Genomic DNA, 24,170 nt, shown 5'->3' with positions numbered 1-24,170 from the left:
CTATTTGCAGATGATATAATACTATACGCATAAAATCCGAAAGCTGCCACCAAAAAAATTAGAACTAATAAATGAATTCAGCAAAAGTTGCAGGATATGAACTTAATATACAGAAATCTGTTGCAATTCTATATACTATGAACAAGCTGTCAGAAAAAGACATTACGAAAACCATCCAGCTTAGAATTGCATCAAAAAGAATAAAACACCCAGGAATAAATCTAACTAAGGAGGTAGAAGACCTGTACTCAGAAAACTATGAGACATTGATGGATTAAGTTGAAGAATGAATTGGAAGAATTAATATTACTAAATGACCATACTGCCCAAGGCAATCTACAGACTCAATGTGTACAGCATATATATAGTCAGTAATAATGTAATATGGAACTTCTCTTGTGGTCCAGTGGTTAAGAATCCACCTGCCAATCAATGTAGGGGACACAGGTTCAATCCGGATGCAGGAAGATTTCACATGCCACGGGTCAACTAAGCCCGTGCACCACAACTACTGATACCTACGGACCCTAAAGTCCATGCTTCGTAAGAAGAGAAGCCACGGCAACGAGAAGCCTGTGCACTGAAATTAGAGAAAGCCCATGTGCAGCAACAATGACCCAGCACAGCCAAAAATAAATAAATAAAATTTTTTAAAAAGTTAAGATGAAACATGCACCATGAATGTTAATATACAGAAGGAAAATTGTAAGATCTCAAAAAAGACAAAAATGTCTTTGATATTTGATGTTCTGAATGAACAACATTTATTATTCATTTAAAATGCATTTACTTAACAAATTTTTACTAAGTAATTGTTGGAAGTTTAAATGAAAGTAGTCTGGGGCGTTTTTAAGGTAGGAAACTATAATATTTCAAATTAGTACTCAAGCCTGGTGCTAGGTTTTCTATATCACAGTTGGAATGTGACAAAGGGATAGAAAAAGAAATAGTAAAGATCTTTCAGATCTATACCACCTATGGCTAAAATAAAGTTGAGATTTCTTGTCTGGCTCTAATGATAGAAAATATTCCTGACTTGAGGACACAAAGTAACATTTCAGAACTCCTGACAGAAAGAAGAAAGTTAACTTTAGAATATATTACTATAAGTAATAATTTCAGGAACTTCTCTGATTGTATCTTCTCAAAGGAAAAACTTGATGAATGATATAAGTATGAAATTGAAGCAAAATAAGATACTCAACCAAAAGAAAAGATAAGAAAATTACATAAGGTATAATGTTGGGTTCTCTTATTGCCCACTGTATTAAGGTTAGATAGCTGTTCTTTTCTTTTTCCAACACACATTCTTTTCTTTTCCCTGTATATTCAGTTCAGTTCAGTTCAATTCAGTCGCTCAGTTGTGTCTGACTCTTTGCGACCCCATGGACTGCAGCACGCCAGGCCTCTCTGTCCACCACCAACTCCCGGAATCCACACAAATCCATGTCCATTGAGTCAGTGATGCTATCTAACCATCTCATCCTCTGTCGTCCCCTTCTCCTTCTGCCCTCAATTTTTCCCAGCATCAGGGTCTTTTCAAATGAATCAGCTCTTCACATGAGGTGGCCAAAGTATTGGAGTTTCAGCTTCAACATCAGTCCTTCCAATGAACAACCAGGACTGATCTCGTTTAGGATGGACTGGTTGGATCTCCTTGCAGTTCAAGGGACTCCCAAGAGTCTTCTCCAACACCACAGTTCAAAAGCATCAATTCTTTGGCGCTCAGCTTTCTTTATGTTCATCCAGTAACAAATCATGATCATGCAGGTAGTCCAGGATGGGCCTGTAGTCCACGATGGGCCAAAGTTTGTTCTGTATCACGTTGGCCATGATAATTGGTTTGGAATGGGTATCTATCCCAAGAAGAAGCCATCAGATGTCTTTCCCATGACTGATGCATAGATTCTGGGAGAATGAAATTAACTCTTCCCAATGGTGTTACTGCAAAGTTATGCTAACAGGCTATCTGGCCAATAGCTATTGCCTCTTTATTGAGAAAAATGCCCATGTTGCATATAAGAGAAGAGATAAAAGTTTTCTGGTTGGTGATACTTTTGAACCCTCAAGGAATCACAAATGATGTCATTCCAGTATGTTTCTCAGGATTACATGAGTCAATAAATGCCCCCTTTTCTCTTTTTCTTCTGAGAAACTGTCTAAAAACAAAATTGTATTTTTGTTATTTTGTTATTTGCTGTCAAACAATCTAGACTAATAAAATCTACCAACAACATGAAGGTCCCATGTTTTGAAAGATACTGTCTACTACATTGCACTTATTAAGTAAAAGAAATTTGTTTTACATTTTTAATAACTGAGAAATTTTACATCTATTATAAATTTTTAATAAGAATAAGAAAACAAAAATTACTAATTGAGCTAACAAAATTCCAACCAGAGGAAATAAATGTAATGCTTCGCTAAACTTTGAAAGCTTAATTAAAAGTAAATATATCATTACTGTGAAGTTTTTCAAAATATCACAAAAGTTTTGGGATCTACATGACTATCCTCAAAGTGCTCGAGGTTCCAGACACTCCACTGTGGAAACTATGCTCTCAAAGATAAATCTCTCCTAGCGTTTACAATACAACAATGTAACACATGATTTCCATGCCTATTTCCCCTATCAGACCTTCAAATTTTTAGAAATAGAGAGTGGTTCAAAAATCACTATCTTTCCCCTAATATATGCTTTTTCCATTCTCCCATAATGACAGAGATTCTACTTTTTGACTGGGAATATGGTCACATATTTGCAGATGGAAATAAGCATATTAAATTCTGGTCAATGACATGTAAGCATGTATAAGCATGAGGTTGATACTTTCTTTAAAAATAGCTGACAGTTTTCTAATATCATTTAAGGAGTAAACACACTCCACTCTCCCACTGATTAAAGCTAAAATGATACAGGTACACCAGAAACACCTGGGCTATTTCTAACAATGTTAAGCATGTAACTACCCTATGACCTAGGCATTTAAAGAAAAAAACTTTTTCAGAACAAAAACATGTATGTGAACATCTATATTAATATTATTTAAAATCACCTCACCTGGAAAGAGCCAAAATATTCTTCAGTGGGTGAAAGGATTAATTGTGGTATATCCACACAGTGGGATATTGCTCTGTAATAAAAAAAATAAACTATTATTCACACAATATGACGGCTTTCAGTTACATTATACTATAACAAAGAAGGAGCTTCCTAGGTTGTGCAAGTGGTAAAGAATCCACCTGTCAATGCAGGAGATGCAAGAGACGTGGGTTTGATCCCTGAGTTGGGAAGATTCCCTGGAGTAGGAAATGGTAACCCACTCCAGGATTCTCGCCTGGAAAATTTCATGGACAGAGGAGCCTGGTGGGCTACAATCTATCGGGCCACAAAGAGTCAGACATGACTGAATGACTGAACATATAACATATAAGAAGCCAAAACTAAAAAGTTGAATGCTTTTATGATATATAATTCCGTTTATATGACAGTCTGTAAAAGGCAAAACTATAGAAATGGAGAACAGGCCAGCAGTTGCCAAGGGTTGTGTTTGTTGAGGAAGTTGATTACAAAGAGGTAGTATGAAAGAATTTGGGGGCTGATGAAATTACTCTGTATTTTATCTGTGATGGTGAAACTGATCAGGACCCTCTGGGGCTCCCTGAAGCCTTTCAAACAGTTGCTAATCTAGAAATGCAGTAGCAGCCAAGAAACAATAGAGCAGCTTAGGGGCAGGGTCCTACTTCCACCTCAAGGGATACACATAGCATTATCTTTGAGCTTTTTACAGAACTAAAACCCCCACTGAATGGAAGATACTGCTGCTGCTGCTGCTAAATCGCTTCAGTCGTGTCCGACTCTGTGCGACCCCATAGACGGCAGCCCACCAGGCTCCGCCGTCCCTGGGATTCTCCAGGCAAGAATACTGGAGTGGGTTGCCATGTCCTTCTCCAGTGCATGAAAGGGAAAAGTGAAAGTGAAGTCGCTCAGTCGTGTCTGACTCTTAGCGACCCCATGGACTGCAGCCCACCAGGCTCCTCCATCCATGGGATTTTCCAGGCAAGAGTACTGGAGTGGGGTGCCATTGCCTTCTCCATGGAAAATACTAGCATTCTTCATTCCAGAGAACTCATTAAGAGACCACCTGAGGCTAGATGGCCCTGCACACACCCTGATTCTTATCAGCAACTCCACCCTTGAACCATTGCTATAAAACTCCTCACCAAATCTTCCCAGTTGAGACACACAGTTTGAGGGACATGAGCCGACTGTACCCCCTTTCCCTGGCAAAGCAGTAAAGCTAGTCTTTTCTACTTCAGCCAAAAATCTGTCTCTGAGATTTGATTCAGCACCAGTGCAGAGGCTGAGTTTTCAGTGGTGGCTACCCAAATCTACATATGTGCTAAAACTCAAAACTGTATGCAAAAAGTTGATTTTTCAATATGTAAACTAAAATAATAATAATTAGAAGTCTTTCAAAACTGGACAGCTGATACCCAAACTTTGTTCCTTCTACTTTATCCTGGGAACATGAATGCCAGTTTGGACCATGACAACATGGATGGTGGAAATTACCTGGAAACAAGCAACATACTATACCTCTACTGCATATTATTTTGGGATTTTCTGTTAGCAGCAGTCAAAACTATTCCAATTAATATAGTCAGTATCTTTCATTTAATGATCCCCCCAAATCTAATAATGTGTGCGCTCAGTAAATAACTCTTGGGCAAATAAAGATGACTTGAAATGAAATGTTACCAATTAATTATCAAAATACTATATTCCTCAGTTAGGCAAGCAATAAAATATTGTTAAAACCATTTCACTAATGAGTTGAAAGAGAAGTGTTTATCCTTATATTCTTCCCTGGTAAGATGATGGATTTAGGTGAGTCTGTCATGGATAAGTCAGGCATTGTATCTGTGGAACCACCATATGAAATAATCCAGTTAGCTGATTTAATCTAAATACAATTGTCAAACTCTTTCCTGGCTCAGGTTTCCAGGACTCTGAATGGTGTTATCCCTGTCCACATTTTCCTGGACTGTTCAATTTAGATTAAAATTCTTGTTTTGGAGACTCTGAATTCCCAAACACTCCATCATATATATCAGATTCTAATACTGCAATCTGTTGGAGTATTAGAATGCTGTTTTATATTTTAAAAAAGGCAATACTTCAGAGGTGCCTTTACTTTGAAATAACCTTTGCTAAATCCTGTGACCAAGCACCTCGCATTTAAGAATTTCCTGTAGCAATAAGTACCGACACTTCAACAATTTCCTTGAAATCCAGTTGCTCATTCAATAATTATGCATTTTCCACAGTAAGGATTAAATCTGGAATTTGGAAGATGCTCTGGTTTCATCCTGTCTAGGCTGTCAACCTTCTTCATCATATATATCACCACACACACACACACACACACACACACACACATACCTGTCTCTCCTATTTTGGAAATAAGTATTCTTTTCGATACTTTTCATATCCCTGTCTGCATCTACCTAGCTCTAGTATTTGCAGCTTCCCTGGTGGCTCAGAGGGTAAAGCATCTGCCTGCAATGCAGGAGACCTGGGTTCGATCCCTGGGTGGGGAAGATCCCCTGGAGAAGGAAATGGCAACCCACTCCAGTATTCTTGCCTGGAAAGCCCCATGGATGGAGAAACCTGGTGGGCTACAGTCCATGGAGTCCCAAAGAGTTGGACATGACTGAGCGACTTCACTTTCACTTTCATTAACATTAAAACATTTCTTTAAAAAGCAGCAATAATAAAAAACATAATTCAAAAGACAAGAAAAGGAAAAATGAATATTCTTATAGCGAGTCATTGAACAAAGGGAAAGAAGGAAATGAACAGACATTTTCAACAGCACATTTATCAGTTGTTTGCCCCTCACTGGGCCTTTGGTCTATGTATTTATGGTCCCTCTGGTGTCATAGCTGCTGTTGGACTCTAGAGATTAGACCTCTTTTCTGCAATGGATCAAAATGTGATTATGGTTTGGATCAAAATCAGAGGAGCACTTTGAGGCCTTAAGGCTTCTGAACTTTGACAACATGAGGATGTCAGATCAAAGTGTCAGTAGCAGAACACCTATTTCGTGTAGGATGAATAAATCCTGGGGAGTTAAAGGTGTTCAGAATTTCTGTGTCTGACTTTTCTGATGTTATTTTAAAACTTTGATGTAGTTTAGCTGGCTCACTTTTCTGAGTCTATATTCACTTATCACAATAACTCTTCAATAGCATCTTTATGGGAAATTTTAACTTGAAGAAAATGAGTTTAATATTTTTTTAATTGGGAGACTTTCAATAAAAATTTATTAATTCAGCCAATCAGTAATGTATATACTATATGTATGGAAAGTTATTATAAGTAAAAGATCAACCAGTCTTTTAGGAGTTTATCACTTAATAGTAAAGATAAAATATGAACATCAAATATTACAATTTGAAAAAGCACAATAAGAGGTTCTGATTCTAGTGATGGCATACTAACTTGTACAGGACTAACTTCTACTGCCAAGAAAAACTGGGAAAGCTGAATAAAATATGAACCAAAAAAACAAAAAAAAAAAGGGTCTGTTGGAAAACACTGGGAAGCCATCAAGGGAGCAAGATTCTTAAAGAAGGGAAGTACAAAGAGATAAACCTGATGCTTGGCTCTGCTTTTCCCTTCAAAGCATTGGCTGATTTGTAGGCAGCCTCTGAGAGGCTGAGAAGCTAAGCAAAGTTTTAGACTAATAGGGCTTGAAGTAAAAAAATTCAAGTTTGAGGCCCTCAAAGAGAAGAGACTATGGTAAACATCTAAGGTTTCCAGTTGACATCTTTGAAAAGATCATGCAGGAGAAAAAAGGTTAACAAATAGACCAGCCCCACATGAAACCAGATTTCAATCATCTCTATTCTTAAAGTGAATTAAAGTAATTTATCCCCAGGCTAACTGCCTTCTAGCAGGAAAAACAAAAAAAAACAAAAAAGAAACCTCTCAAAGAAAATATTTCATATGACCCTAAATCAAATTATGTCTAAGGTTTTTTTTACATGCAAGATCCAAAATGTTTTTATTAAAAATCTATTAGGCAAATCAATAGAAAAGACCAATGAGGGAAAAAAGTAGATAACAGAAATGAACCTATGGAAAATACAAATATTGTAGTTATCACATATAAAACAAAAATATTTATGACCAATATATTCAAGAAAAATATGTCAAGATGAACAGTTCAACAGATAAATAAAAAATTTGGACACTCCTGGTAATCTAGTAGTTAAGACTCCATGCTCCAAATACAGAGGGCCTGGGTCAATCCCTGGTCAGGGAATGAGATCCCTCATGCCTACAGGCTGCAACTAAAACCCAGCACAGCCAAATGAAAATTAAATTTTTTTTTAAAGAAGGAAAACAGTTAAGGTACAGAAAGAACTATTTGTGTCCAAAGAGTGAAACTGAATAATGTGATCACAGAACAGCACCACTCCCTCTTCCCCTCACCAGAAAAAATCAAACAGAAATTTTACAACAAGAAAATTACAAAAACTGAAAATGAAACTCAATAGATGAGTTCAATAGCAGACTGGACATAGCTGAAGAGAAGTGAGACCAGTGAACTGAATGATAGGTTAGTAGTAGACATCCAAGTTTGCACGGGAAAAATTTAACCTGCATGTGATTGAAGTCCTAGAAGGAGAAAAGAGTGCACATATTTGAAGAAATGTGGTCAAAAGTTTTCTAAAACAAGAAAGATATCAAGCCATGGATTCAAGAAACACTTTAAACTCCAAGAAGGATAAACACAAAGAAAGCAACTCTGAAATATCTCATAATACATCTGGAAAAAAAGGAAAAGAAATTCTTAAAAAGTGTTAAAAGAAAAAAAAATCATTTCAAAGGAGCAACAATAATACTGACAGATGGCTTCTCAATAGAAATAATAAAACCAGAAGATAATGTAATGCCATCTTCAACACTGCCAACTTCAAATTTTTAACCTGTGATAATATCCTGTAAGTATGAAATCAAAACAAAAGCATTTTCACAAAAATGTATTTTTAACCATAAACCTAGGATGAAAAAGAGATGAAAGGATTTCTTATGACAGAAGATAGAAATCTATCCTAAATGGAAACAAAGAAATATCAGAAGTAGCACAAAGCAATAGAAAGATTGATGTGTAAGTAAATACATTTGATAGCATATGATCAAGTTGTGAAATTTAAAATATGTTAAACAGAAATATATGACACAAAAACTAATAGACATGAGAAGGATAAATAAAGTTTTTTAAATCCCTTATATTAATCAGGAAATGGTAAAAGTACAGGTTCATTTCAGACTGAAATAAATAAAGGATGGATTGAAATCTTGAGCTAACCACTAAAAAATAATAAAAGATGATACAACTAACAAGTACTAGAAATAGAAAATATGATAAGAATACTTAATGTAAATGCAGGCAATAAAATATAGTGAGGAAGTATCAAACATATGAAACAAATGGAATCCAGATAGTAAAACCTACTCTCTTACTGTTCAATATATCAGTGAATAAATTAAATGTGGTGGTGGTGGTTTAGTCACTAAGTCATATCCAACTCCCACTCCAGTACTCTTGCCTCGGAAACCCCATGGATGGAGGAGCCTGGTAGGCTGCAGCTCATGAGGTCGCGAAGAGTCGAACACGACTGAGCGACTTCACTTTCACTTTTCCCTTTCATGCATTGGAGAAGGAAATGGCAACCCACTCCAATATTCTTGCTTGGAGGATCCCAGGGACGGAGGAGCCTGGTGGGCTGCCGTCTATGGGGTCGCACAGAGTCGGACACGACTGACGTGACTTAGTAGTAGTAGTAGCATATCCAACTCTTTGTGACCTCATGGACCATAGTCCACCAGGTTCCTTTGTCCATGGGATTTTCCAGGCAAGAATACTGGAATATTCTTGTGTTGTTGCCATTTCTTTCTCCAGGGGATTTTCCTGACCAAGGGACCAAATCTTCAGACCTGCATCTCCTGCATTGCAGGCAGATTCTCTCACCACTGAGCCACCAGAGAAGCCCTAAATTAAATGTACTAATTGATAAATAATGACACAAGTAAAATAAGCTGTTTACAAGAGATACACCTTAAATATATACAGAATAACTGAACATTAAATGGTAAAAGCAGATAAACTGTACAAACACTAATCAAAGAAAGCTAACGCATCTGGACCAACATCAAAGCAGATTTGAAGGCAAGAAGATTCACTAAAGATAAAGCAGGACACTTCATCGTAAATTGGTCAACTCACTAGACAGATATAAAAGTTTCAAATTTGTGTTCACCTAATAATAGAGCCTCAGAGTATACACAGCAAAATCTGACTGAAATAAACTAAGTGGGAAAAAAAAAAAGCACAACTATATTGGGAAATTTTAACAAACTATGCTCAGTAACTGATAGAAAAAAAAGCAATTTATAAACAGGTAGGAATTTAGAACTTTTGATTAATGTAAATAACAAAGTTATCATAACTGAAATATATAGAACACTGTACTCCAAAATACCAGAATATATATTTTTAAAAGACTTTTTTGAGATGAACCATTTTTAAAGTCTTTATTGAATTTGTTGCAATATTGCTTCTGGTTTATGTTTTAGTTTTTTGGCCACGAGGCATGTGGAGTCTTACCTCTTTGACCAGGGATCGAACTCACACCTGCCTTAGAAGGCAAAATCTTAACCACTTGACTGCCAGGGAAGTCCAAGCACACATTATTTTACAGTTCACATGGAAAATTTTTCCAGAATTGAGCATATGATGAACCACAACACAAGTCTCTAAATATTTCAAAAGAAACTGTACCAAGTGTTGTTTTCTCAGAGTGGAATAAATCTATTTTTTAAAAAATATAGATACCTAGAGAATTACCAAGCATTTGGAGCTTAATTAATATAAATATATTTCCAAATAACCCATGGGTCAAAGATGAAAGTTGCAGTAGAAATTTAAAAATATTTTAAACTGAATGATAATGAAGATATGACATAATAATATATGTAACTCAACTAAAGTTATCCATAGAGATAAATGTGTTGTTTCAGATGTATAGATTATAAAAAAAAAAAGAGAGAGAGAGATGCTAAAAAACTGTGAACTTAGCAACCATTTCAGGAAGGTGAGAAAAGAATAGCAAAAATAAATGAAAGGAAAGCAAAAGATTGGAAACATACCTAACCCCAAGACCCCAGTAGGGAGACAAATAGTAAAGCAAAATTCCATTCTTTATAAAATCCACGCTATTTGGCTCTCTCTTTTGACTGTTTCTTCTAATTTTTGTCATCCTTTGGCTATTCAGATTATTTGGCTATTAGTAACCCCTCACACTCACAGAGCATTAACGGTTCTATTTTCTTCTATCCTATCTATGGTCATAATGATTTGTGACGTTGAAGTAAACCATACGTTGAATAAGCAATTTAAGATTATGAGTAACACATAACTTTGTGCTTCGTACAGTCCCTTTAAACTTTATTGCATGGAGGTGAGTTTTCTTTTCCACAGGAGGAAGAATTGAACTTTTCTGGTCATTTCCAGGTACTATAACACCATCTGGCCACTTATGTCATTAAAAACCAGGCTCAAATCAGAAATGAAAATATTTTGTCCCATGTAACAATGAATATTCTGAATATCGATTTAGGAATCAAGTCTTCTCCCCTCTCCAGCTCTTGGAGCTTTAGGTTAGAGGCTTCTACTCTTTATTTTTATCTTGTTAGTCTCCTCGCCCATTTGCTATGCTATTTGGCTCCCCACTGGAGTCTTGGGGTTGGGTATATGAAGGGGAGAGGAGTAAAGAAATAAGCTTGTTCTTATGTGGCTGGCTAGCCTCCAGAATGTAGGTTTGGGAGATGGTAACCAGCTGACTCTCCTGGCAGAGTTCTTTAAAGGTTCCCACAAGGTCCCTTTCTCCTACAGCTCTTTCATCCTGGGATTGATAGATCCACATTCTGGGCAGCTCCTTGACAAAGGTTAAGTGCTATCATCATTCCCCCATTACAGATGGAGAAAGTGAAATTCAGGGAAGTTAAGAAAGTTGCTCAAGGTCACACTGCTAATAAGCAACTGAGCAGAATTTTATTACAGGTCTGATGGAGCGCAAATCTTCAGCTGTTTTCAAGTTACCAGGGAGCATAAGGTCTAGAGGGAGAGTTAAGAAAGCACCTGGAGGGACAGAGAAGAATCAAGTTGAACTTGAAAGATGTACAACATAAGTTGTGAGTTTAAGTTATATTCAGGGTCTTGCTCAGGACTGTACCCTGGAAGACAGCCACTCAGCTTTGAAGAGAGTGCTCTGAAGAGGTGGGGGAAAGCCAGTTTATACATGCTTTTTGGCAAGGAATACATGCAGTCAAGCATACAACTTGGTTAAAGGCTACTGCTAATTACAAAAAAACAGATATCTCAAGGTAATGATTTTAGTCCTTTTCTGTGTATGAGAAGACGTAAGAATCTGGGGTCACTGAAATTCTTCCTGAGATATGCATCTAACCATTTAAGGGGCCTACTGGTCAAAAGCACAGAGTGTCATATCCTTATATCATCGAACTTCCTCTCAGAATGCACTGTTATTTGGCAACTGCAGTAGGTAACAACTTAACCCTTGTAGAACTGGGTGGTGAGCAGCACTCTTTGTTTTAGCAATCCTGATTCCTCTGCTTCCATATGCCAAAGAGGCACATTTTGGAGTGGCAAACTGTTCCCCTCCAGTAGACTAGTAGTGCATCTGATCTTTTCATGTTTTCAATTTGACTGGTATTCACAGGAATTTCTGATGGCATTCCATGCATTCCACCTTGGTTGGCAAGTCATCCACTTGTCTGTCCTTAGCACACTATCTTGCCTTAGAGTTTGAGTAGACAGGAAAAGCTTCTAGTGAGACTTTCATGAAGAAACCAGCTTCTCTGGAAACCATGGATCCCTCTTCAATGATCCTATCATGCCTTTCTTCCTTTAAACTTTCCTGTTGTCAGATCTTCCTGCCAGGGGTTGAAGCCATGCCTCTAACCACATCAACGCCTGTATGAATTGGATTATAAAGCTTAACCTCTGGAATCAGAAGACTTAGTTTTCAAATCCAGCCTCCAACTTACTCAAGTGTGTGGTCTTGAACAAAACACTGAAGATAATGAAGGTGATGCTTACCTATCATGTGTTGGGTGCTTACTCTGTGCTAGGCACTGTAGCTAAGCACTTTTCACACATTACCTCACTTTGCACTAACAACTCCAGAAAATTCGATAAGTACCTACATTGTCAGATGAGGATCGGGGACTTTGCAGATTCACTACTTATAAAATGCATGACTTTGAGCAAGTTACTTAATCTTTCTACACCTCATACATAAATGCTAAAATATCTAATTTCTGTAGCCATTGACATGATTAAATAGGGATGCAGAGAAAGAACTTGGCTTAGAGTGAGCCAGATAAGTATTATCTGCTAATATTATTATTACCCTACACTCTCCCCTATGAGAATTGTTTATATGCGATATGAAGAAAGCAAAATCTTATATTAACTAGTTCCGAGAGACGCAACCAAATTGAATTATTCCATCCAAAGGCTTCGTTTTCATGATAGTTGAAAATATCCACTTCATTTTGCATTATGAAAGCAGCATTTAAGATATAAACATATGAAGTTAGGTGTCAGGTTAAAGATAAGCACATAATCTGGGACCACTTTAAAAAATACCAGAAAGTTCCCTGGATCATCTAGTGATAAGTAGGCAGACAGATGTCCCTTCCCACCTGCTTCTGCACCATCTCCACATTCACATGTTTGAGAAAATTCCAATGCCTCAGTTCTGCATCCACTTCATCGCCTATACTATGTCATATCAAGTAACCCAAGCTCAGCTTCCCCTTGAGCACCACACAAACGCTGCTGCTCTCACTTAGTTCAGTCCTTCGTTTATCACTCTGGCATCTATGTTCTCACAACTCCAGAGGGAAGAATCAGTGCAGTCACTGTTCATTTCCATCTATCATGAGACCTCAAAGGGATGTCCTTCACAATGACACCATCTTACTCTAATGCTTTACAAAATGTATTCTTTTGTCTCATTAATAACTTGACTGATGATAAAAGATGCCTTGAGATTCAGCTTGCCTGTCTGTGGTCCTGCTGTCTGATAATTCCAATTATGCCCAGGTGTTTTCCTGCCCTGTCTACTTCTAGACACACACAAAGGAAAATAAAAGCATCCTTTATTTTACTTTTTATTACTGATGGTGTAGCAGTTTCAGAAAATATGATTAGTTCCTTATTTTCATGTGATTTTTCATTTTGAATATTTAAATTTGTCATTAAAAAAGTCAAATAGTATTGGCCAGCACACATGCCAAAAGAGGATTTCCATGATCAATAAATGACAGAAATAAATTCAAGCCAGCTGACCTTTCTTGTGATACATACATAAACAAATATTTTTCTTTGATAAAGAAAAATTTAAAGACTTCCTCTTCTATGACAAGGAAAGGCTGAATATAGCTTTTTGCCTGAAAACAACCAAAAAGATAAATCAAATATATAAAACCTTAGTTTTCAAAATACTGAACATTAAGCAACAAAGGATAGTAACTCTCTGAGAAATGGGAAATAAATGATCTGAGTCTTATGACTGCTCCAGCTTACTACTTGAGAGTTTCTGGCTATGTCTCAGGGAGGGGGAACCGAAGAAAAATCTGGTGAATGCCATGAATAGAGGATAAGCTGGGATTCTAGAGAGTCCAAGGTGACTAGAGGGGGCAGGACAGAGCACCAGAAAGGAGAAGGATGCATAGAGAGGGAACTTCAGAGATTTGCAGAAGGTCCCTTAGAGTCTTTAGATAGCTATGGACACACACCTCTGAAATGATGGCTCAATGGTAAAAATTCTGCCTGCAATGCCAGAGACACAGAAGATGTGCGTTCAATACCTGGGTCGGGAAGATTTTCCTGGAGGAGGTAATGGCAACCCACTCCGGTGTTCTTGCCTAAGAAGTCCCATGAACAGAGGAATCTGGTGGGCTACAGTCCATGGTGAGTCGGACGTGACTAGTGCTGGTGGTTTAGTTGCTAAGTCGTGTCTGACTTTTGCGACCCCATGGACTTTAGCCTGCCAGGCTCCTCTGTCCATGGGATTTTCCAGGCAAGAATACTGGAGTGGGTTGCCATTTCTTTCTCCAGGGGATCTTCCCGAACTAGGAATCTAACCCGGGTCTCCTGCATTGCAGGCAAATTCTTCACTGACTGAGCTATGAGAGAAGCCCAATATAAAAGTATTAGAGGGAACAATTGCAAGAGTTCACACAGGGCCATGAATACTGCCCACTCTCATTAGCAAAACTGGAAAATCCCATTATTTATAGAGCTCTGAGTACGGTATTTGACTGAAATTCTTGGCTGAATAGTGAGGGATAAATGTTGTTGTTATTCTGTCACTAAATCATGTCTGACTCTGTGACTCCACGGATTATAGCCCTCTTGGCTCCTCTGTCCATGGATTTCCATAGCAAGAATACTGGAGTGGGTTGTCATTTCCTTCTCCAGGGGATCTTCCCCACCCAGGGATTGAATCTGTGTCTCCTGCATTGGCAGGTGGATTCTTTACCACTGAGTCACCTGGGAAGCCCTTGGGGAATAATTAGGTCTTTCCTTAACACAGCTCTAGTCCCACCTAACAAATTTTAAGAACAGGACCTGAATGAGTTAAGCTAAAGAGCTTTCCTGGTAGCTCAGCTGGTGAAAAATCTGTTTGCAATGCAGGAAACCCCAGTTCAATCCCTGGGTTGGGAAGATCCCCTGCAGAAGGGAATGGCAACCCACTCCAGTATTCTTGCCTGGAGAATTCCATGCACAGAGGAGCCTGACAGGCTACAGTCCATGGGGTCACAAAGAGTCGGACAGGATTGAGCGTCTTTCACTTCACTTCACTTCACTTTATTAATAGTAACTTAACTATGTCCCAAAACAAAGCTCAAGAATATTTCTAGAAATACAAAGATGTCCATTACCCAACAAAGTAAAATCTGCAATGTCTGGCATTTAACAAAGTTACTAAGAATGTAAAGAAATAGGAAAATATGAAGAAAAATTAATCGGCTAAAACCAATCCAGAACTGACACAGATGTGAGAATTAGCAAAGATATTTCTTAAATTATTGCAGCTGTTTTCCCTATGCTGACATTTCTAGACATGAAAACTTCAGTGTATGGGATTAAAAATACAACAGGATGAAATTTTTTAAAAATTCTATTGGAGTATAGCTGCTTTACAATGTTGAGTTAGTTCCTACTGTACAGCAAAGTGAGTCAGTTATATGTATACATGTATTTCCTGTTTTTAGATTTTCTTCCCATTTAGGTCACCACAGCACACTGAATAAAGTTCCCTGAATTATACAGTAGGTTCTCATCAGTCATTTATTTTAAATATAGTAATGTATATATGTCAATCCCAATCTCTCAATTCATCCCACCCCCCTTTCCCCTTTGGCAACTGTAAGTTCATTCTCTACATCTCTGTCTTTATTTCTGCTTTGCAAATAAGTTCATCTGTATTATTTTTCTAGATCCCACATATAAGGGAAATTATATGGTGTTTTTCTCTTTCTGACTTACTGCACTCTCTATGAAAGTCTCTAGGTTTACCCATGTCTCTGTAATGGCACTGTTTCATTCCTTTTTCACAGGATGAAATTAACAGTAGATAATTATGGAAGGAAAATAAAAAACTAGTGAACTTGAAGACATAGCAACAAAAGCCATCTGAAATGAAGCACGTAGAGAAAAAATAAATAAAGGGGTGCTCAGAAAGGATCTCACTGACTTTTAAACAAAAAATTTGAAGAAGGCAGGAACATGATACCCAAAGGAAAACTACTCCAGGCATTACTGGAAATGATGGGTGCAGAGACAGAGATCATCAAGTATTTAACATAATATTTAGCATGTAACAAGCTTAAAGCTCAACATTCAGAAAACTAAGATCATGGCATCTGGTCTCATCACTCCATGGGAAATAGATGGGGAAACAGTGGAAACAGTGTCAGACTTTATTTTTTGGGGCTCCAGAATCACTGCTGATGGTGACTGCAGCCATGAAATTAAAAGACGCTTACTCCTTGGAAGGAAGGTTATGACCAACCTAGATAGCATATTTAAAAGCAGAGACATTACTTTGCCAACAAAAGTCCGTCTAGTCAAGGCTATGGTTTTTCCAGTGGTCATGTATGGATGTGAGAGTTGGACGGTGAAGAAAGCTGAGCGCCACAGAATTGATGCTTTTGAACTGTGGTGTTGGAGAAGACTCTTGAGAGTCCCTTGGGCTGCAAGGAAATCCAATCAATCCATCGTAAAAGAGATCAATCCTGGGTGTTCATTGGAAGGTCTGATGTTGAAGCTGAAACTCCAATACTTTGGCCACCTCATGCGAAGAGTTGACTCATTGGAAAAGACCCTGATGCTGGGTAGGATTGGGGGCGGGAGGAGAAGGGGATGACAGAGGATGAGATGGTTGGATGGCATCACCGACTCGATGAACATGGGTTTGGATAGACTCCGGGAGTTGGTGATGGACAGGGAGGCCTGGCGTGCTGCAATTCATGGGGTCGCAGAGAGTCGGACACGACTGAGCGACTGAACTGAACTGAACAAGCATTTAAGAGGTTAAATTTATCATTGTTAATGTTATCAGTCCTGAATATGCATTGGAAGGACTGACGCTGAAGCTGAAACTCCAATACTTTGGCCATCTGATGTGAAGAACTGACTCATTTGAAAAGACCCTGATGCTGGGAAAGATTGAAGGCAGGAGGACAAGGGGACGACAGAGGATGAGATGGTTGGATGGCATCACCGACTCAATGGACACGAGTTTGAGCAAGTTCCAGGAGTTGGTGATGGACGTGCAGCCTGGCGTGCTGCAGTGTATGGGGTTGCAAAGAGTTGGACACGACTGAGCGACTGAATTGAACTGAACTGAATGTTATTATTGTCCTTGTTAAACACTGTGAGTCTGAGAAGGGAATGCGTGTATATAGGGGCTTCCTTTTGACAGCGTTCATCTAGGTGTTTCCATATATATATTACTTCACCAGTGGTAAAGAACTTGCCTGCCAGTGCAAGCGACATGAGACACTTGAGTGTAATTGCTGGGCTGGGAAGATCCCCTGGAGGAGGGCATGACAACCCACTCCAGTATTCTTGCCTGGAGAATCCCGTGGACAGAGGAGCCTGGTGGGCTACAGTCCATGGTATCACAAAGAATTGGACACAATTGAGCAATCAACACTTTTATTTTTCACAGGTAACTCCATCTTATAGAGAAGAAAGCAGATACTTTGGGGAATTGAGATATTTTTGCAAAGTCACCAAGAGTCTAAGTGAAAGTGAAAGTCACTCAGTTGTGTCCAACTCTTTCTAAACCCAATGACTATATAGTTCATGGAATTCTCCAGGCCAGAATACTGGAGTGGGTAGCCTTTCCCTTCTCCAGGGGATCTTCCCAACCTAGTGATCAAACTGTCCTGCATTGCAGGCAGATTCTTTACCAGCTGAGCCACAATGGGCTTTCATGACAGCTCAGTTGGTAAAGAGTCTAAGACAGAGACATAATTTGACCTCAGGCTTCTTTGACTTCAAATCTTAGACACTTTCCATTCCTCTACATGGAATTTGCAAGTTTGGGAAAGTTAAGTCTTCCACGTTCTCATACACTTTTGTCTTGCCCAGGGGATACAAATTCAAATAGAGCTACCATGACAGTGATGTGTATGGGAGGAAAGGCAAGTTAGCAGCCACTATTCAGTCCTGAGTTAATACAGACAAAACAGAAAGTAGACAAGTGTTGCTTGGGCTTCTTTGTAAGAGAAGTCAGATATCTATGATATTTTCTAATTTTTAAATTATTTATAAAATGTCTTTATTTTAAAACTTTAAATGTGGGCCATTCAAAAGATGATTTATGATCCTAAATACAGATTTGGAACAATTTGTTTGCCAGTTCTAGTCTAGGTAATTAATTAATCTACTAACTATAAGCATATTGTTTTTTTCTGATTCTAAAAATGATACATATATGTGGTCAACCAGGTTTTGAATAAAAGTAGAGGGTATTACATTGAGTGAAATAAGACAGACACAAAAAGATAAATACTGTATGATCTCACTTATATGTGAAATCTACAATGGCCAAACTCATAAGAACACAGAATAGAAGGGTGATTAATAGGGGACAAGGATGGGGGAAATAGGGGAATGCTGGCCAAAGGGTACAAATTTTCATTTATAAGATGAAAACATTCTGGAGACCTAATGTACAGCATGATGACTATAGTTAGTAAAAATGTATTACAAACTGCACTTGAAATTCACTGAGAAAATAGATCTTAAATATTTTTACTGCACACACAAAAGCAACTATATGAGTTGATGAATATGTTAATTAGCTTGATTGTAGTAATCACATGTATACAAATGCTCTGATGTTTTGATCATTTTAAATATATATATTTTTTATTTGTCAATTATACCTCAATAAAGCCAGGGGGGAAAAAAGAATACATACTGAATGAAAGAAATTTGCTAACTGTTCTCACCACACACACAAATGGAAACTATATGAGGTGATGATGTGTTCATTACTTGATCGTGGTTATCATCTCACAACATACAGGCATTTCAGATAATCACCTTGTATTTCTTAAATATATGTAATTTTTATTTGACAATGCTATGTCAGTAAAGCTAGGAAAAAAATTTAAATGAAAAGGAAGAAGTATATAGTGAGTAAATGAAATCATTGCTCTCACAGTATCTCTAAGCATCACACTATCCAGTTAATTTACCTTGCAGCCCTCACATATGCCCTGAAACGTCTCACACTCTTACTTCCACATTAACCCTGGGCTAATATCAAAGCATTCTCTCCCCAAGATGCAACTCAAAGGTCATCTCCCCTGTGAAGCCTTTCCTCATCTCCCATTTTTTTTTGAAAATCATTGCTAGGCTTCTCTACTTTCTACTAGAATCATTTGTCTCATCCTTCATACAAAATTGTCGTTTACCTAAGAATAAACCAGCCTTGTTTTCTGTAGCTTTTCTTTTATCCAACACAGCACATAGGAAAATCTTCTAAGAAATTTTTTATTATGAGAAATTTAAAATATACACAAAGCGTAAGGAACTGTAAAATGAACCCTTATTACCTATCACCCAAGTTCATCAATTTCCAATGTATTGCCTAATTTGTTTTACTGTATGTCAAACCTCAAACCTTTTGCTGATTATTTTATACAGCTTTATTTAGATACAATTTGTATATTGTAGGGCTTCCCTCATAGCTCAGTTGGTAAACAATCTGCCTGCAATGCAGGAGATCCTGGTTGGATTCCTGGGTCAGGACGATCAGCTGGAGAAGGGATACCCTACCCACTCCAGTATTCTTGGGCTTCCCTTGTGGCTCAGCTGATAAAGAATCTGCCTGCAATGTGGGAGACCTGAGTTTGATCCCTGGGTTGGGAAGAAAGGCTACCCACTCCACTATTCTGACCTGGAGAATTCCATGGACTCTATAGTCCATGGGGTTACAAATAGTTGGACACTACTGAGCCACTTTCACTTTCACTTTGTATACTGTAAGGCTTCCCAGGTGGTGCAAGTGGTAAAGAACCCATCTGCCAATGAAGGAGACATAAGAGACTTGGGTTCGATCCCTAGGATGGGAAGATCCCCTGGAGAAGGAAATGGCAACCCACTCCAGTATTACTGCTTGGAGAATTCCGTGGACAGAGGAGCCTCGTGTGCTTATAGACCATGGGGTTGCAAAGAGTCAAACATGACTGAAGCAGAAAACTCACCCATTTTAAGTGTAGAGTTGTTCAAAGACTTTCAGTAAATTAACAAGTCCTGCATCATCACGGTACAGTTTTTGAACATTTCCATCAGCTTAACAAGCTTCTCCAGGATCTTCTCTTGCCACCAGTTCCAGACAACTACTGATCTATGTCCTGTCATTATAGAGTTGCTTTTTCTGGGTATTTCATACATACTGTCATATAATATGTAATCTTTTGTGTATGTCTTCTTTTATTTAATATACATTTGGGGAATTCACTCATGCTATATTACGTACCAAGAGTCTGTTTCTATCTACTATGAAGTAGCATTGCTTTGAAAACATTAACCACATTTTGTTGTCCACAGTCAGCTGATGTACATTTAGACTTTTTCCAGTATTGGGCTGTGATGAGTGGTGGTGGTCTGACCATTCACACACAACTCATTGTGTTGACATACGATTTCACTTTGAGAGGGAGGGTAAATTTCTAGAAGTGGAATTGTTGGGGAATCTGATGAATTTACGTTTATTTGAGGAACTACCAAATGTTTTGCAGGTGGCTGCCTTATTTTGCACTCCAATTAGAAATGCATGAAGGTTCTGGTTTTCCCTCATCCTCTCTGACACTTGATATTGTCTGTATTATTGATTGCAGTCATTCTGGTGAGTGCGTGGTGGTATCTCACTGTGTGTATTGATTTGCATCTCTTTGATGAAGAACAATGTCAATCTCTTTGTGTTCTTATTAACCATTACATATTTTATTAGATGACATGTCCATTCAAATATTTGGTTCATTATAAAGTGTTTAGAATGCATTGAGAAACTTTATATGTTTTAGATGTAGGTCCATTGTTGGATATATGGTTTGCAGATGTTTTTCCACTCTTTATTTGTTATACGTTATAGACCTAAATCTAAAGGCTAAAATTATAATAAATCTAGAAACAAAAATCAAAAAAACAAAAGTAAATGATGCATACATGTTATAAAAATATTCAAAAAAGTACAAAAAGAATAAAAGAGAAAGCAACATGTACTGGAATTTCTATAAGTAAAAACTACTGTGCCCTTTTAATACATATTTTTCTGTTGTTAATAGATCTTGAATTAAACAGCTACTGTTGCATTAAAGAAAAGGTTTGAATAGATGTTCCTCCAAAGAAGACATATGTGACCAGTAAGCACATGAAAAGATGCTTAATATCACTAGTCATTATGGAAATGCAAAAGGGAAAAGTAAATCAAAACCAACAGTGAGATAGCACTTCACATCCAGAGAGAAAGCTATTATAAAAAAAGAGAAAAGAAAAAGAAAATAAACGTTGGTGAGGTGGTAGAAAAACTGGAACCCTTGTGTATTGCCAGTGGGAGTGTAAAATGGTCCAGTAACTGTAGAAAACAGTATGGAAATTCTTTAAAATGATTCATGTCGATGTATGGCAAAAGTAAAGTAATTAGCCTCCAATTAAAATAAATTAATTAAAAAATATTAGTCATAGAATTACTGGACGATCCAACAATTTCATTTCTGGATATATAACCAAAAGTGAAAGTAAAGACTTAAGAACAAGAAGACAGTCTACACTCAGACATAAAGATATATTTGTGTAGCTTTACATAAAAGACATCCTGTATATCTAGTTCATTCTTGATAAGTCACATAATTGAAAGAATCTGGTTCTTAGTTTTAAAACTTTCAAAGCCCACAAAGTTTACTATTAAACTTAGACATAAAAAGAGAAATACTTACAGCTTCTTTGACTTTTGGTAAAAATCTGAATTTTTTTTTCTTTTTTGCTACTTTGCACCTGTGAGTTTCCCCAGAGTTCAACCACAATACTCATGAATCTAAATAGTGATACAAGTAACTTAGAAAGTAAATAAGCAACACTAAGGAACAGGTGTCCTTAACTTCCCAGAACTTACAAAAATATATTAGCCATTTAAGGAGAGAAATGATTTTCAGACTCCATAGGGCCCTAGATGAGATGGACCATTTAGAGGAACTGAGCTGTAATTTCAAGAGATTCTAAAACCAAGAGTGCTCCATCCCAAATGAAAGGACTAGTCTTTTTTTGTTTGTTTGAAAGAAAGGATTAGAAAAGGAGATAGAAGCATAAAATTCTCTCCTTAAGAAGGGGACTTCCATAACATGTTTCTGTTTGCCCAAGGTCAAAAACAAAGAGAATCTCAGATCTAGTATATTTTGGCCAAATAAGAGCCTCTTCAAGCCTGAAATATTTATTTTTCACCTAGATTTTCAGTCAGCAGGAGTTGGAAAAATAAATCGTATGTCATCGGGTAGCTGTGTTTCTATTAAAACACAATGTAATGTATTGATAAAATGAAGTTCCAGACTGTGATCTGCTAGGTGTCTGACCTTTGTCCTGAGCATTATTTTGAGGAACGATATCATTTTATAATAGTGGTGGTACAACCCCTTTATTCTCTCAGTGCTTTGGACACAAAGACCATGGGATTAATTATGTACTGTGAGCAACAATTCATGAATATTTAACACACTCATCTATACTTAATGAATAAATTTGCATCTTGACACTATTATTTAATGTGCTTTAAGGAAATACTGCCATTACCTTTCAATTTTGTAGATTAGTTTAATGTAATCAGAATGATAAGGCAGGAGAGGTATAGTATTATTTAAATAACATGGTTTTTTATGACTGCTTCTGCTTCCCTGAGTTTCCCTCACTCTTTTAAGAAACTAGGTTTATTTCATTGTATTCTGGCTGTTCTATATTAATCATTTTGTCTCCATGCTCCTTGCAGAAGGGAGTTTCTTTAGATTCATGGAGAAACAATGCAAATTAAATAATCAGTGTTTTGCTTCCCTCCGTGTGATCTGTAACAGGGCATTCTTTCACACAAAATGTCCCAGTGCAATTGGCAGTAATTGCGTCCTGGGCTGGCAGGCTCAGCGAGGTTGCTACAACCTGCACAGTGAGCAGAGGGCGCTGCGTGATGAATGGCAATGAGCAGAAACCTCTAAACTTTCCTAAAAAAGGTAGAATCCCAAGGAATCAGTCCAGGCTGCGAAAAGCCAGCTAACTGGCAAGGGTGCAGCGGGAGATAAGCTTTTCTGTTTGTTTGTTAATGAATCTTTGTCTCATTGCGAGGAACTTTTTCTCATAAGGGTCCTTTGTGAAGTGGGCATCTAATCTACATTCCCACTTCGGGGAGTTTGGGCTTGATGCACCTTTAGGAATCTTATTTGCATGCAGTTTCCAAGGTCTTTCCAAAAGGAAGGGGACTGGAAATCAAGAGTTAAGACTTCCCAACAAAGATGGAGGACAAAATTGGACAACCGCAAGTGGAACAGAAAAGGAAATCAATCTAGATGCCAGACACTGTGCTAAATATCTATATATATCATCTCACTTAATCCTTTATGAGATCTCTGTCATCACCATCACCACGTCATCATCACTTCCACTTTACAAATGCAGAAATTGAAGCTCAGGTAGGTTAACACAGATATTGAAAAACAGAGCTAGGATTTGAATCCAATTCTGTCTGATTCATATACTTTTAACAGTTCTCAACTAATTGGAACTTTATGTTTGCTTTACTAGCAAACATACTGGAGTTGAGTTAAAATAGGGAAGCCTTCCTTACCCTGCAGTCCTTGGTTGAATTCCATGTTGATTACAGAATAAATATATATGTGTGTGTGTGTGTGTGTGTGTGTGTATAATGTATATCACCCCCTCACCATGCCATAAACTCTAAAAGGACAGGGACTCCTGTGTGTTCAGCTCTCCATTCCTGGCACCTTGCAGAGTACCTGGCACGATGTAGTCATGTATGTGTCTGTGTCTCAGTTTCTTCATCTATAAAAATGTGGTGAAAATAGCTACCTCATGGTGAGAGTTAAATGAGATAATTTATGTCATGTGACTATCACAGAGCCTAGAAGATAAAGTATTCAATAAATAGCAGTTTAAAAAATTAAAGATATGTAAGCTACTCTGAGACCCTGAGAAAAGGATGAGGCCAGGTTTTGGATCCTGATGACAAAACCAAGGGGCTACAAGTCAAATACAGAAGCTCTCAGTGGTCCCCAAGACTAGTGTGACTGAGGAAACCAAGAGAAGAGAACTCTAAAGAATATAGAAATAGCAGGTATGAGAAGCAGTCTTACCTTAGGGTGAGATGTAAACAGATTAGATAGCATAAAGAATAGTAATGACAAGAGTTGAACCCTCAGTCTTCATGGGGCCTGTCCAGTTGCTCACTGTGTCCCACAACCTGATTTCAGAAATACAGAT

General features: G+C 37.7%; 1 long non-coding RNA gene across 1 annotated transcript in view; it reads right to left on the bottom strand.

Moving 5' to 3' along the window:
- Nucleotides 1–1,217: 1,217 nt before the first annotated feature.
- The window catches only part of LOC145505974 (uncharacterized), a 44,851-nt gene continuing 21,898 nt past the window's right edge, over nt 1,218–24,170 (bottom strand). Inside the window, exons 2-3 of the long non-coding RNA XR_014053416.1 lie at nt 3,062–3,134; nt 1,218–2,159 (exon numbers count right to left, since the gene is read on the bottom strand). This is a non-coding gene — a long non-coding RNA (uncharacterized LOC145505974). The remainder of the gene's footprint in view (nt 2,160–3,061; nt 3,135–24,170) is intronic.

This window comes from Giraffa tippelskirchi, chromosome 5, assembly GCF_054371585.1.
Source record: "Giraffa tippelskirchi isolate mGirTip1 chromosome 5, T2T-mGirTip1v1.2.pri, whole genome shotgun sequence".
NCBI classification, from domain to species: domain Eukaryota; kingdom Metazoa; phylum Chordata; class Mammalia; order Artiodactyla; family Giraffidae; genus Giraffa; species Giraffa tippelskirchi.
Note: the sequence above shows the minus strand (reverse complement) of the source record. Positions and strands in the feature narration are given on the sequence as shown.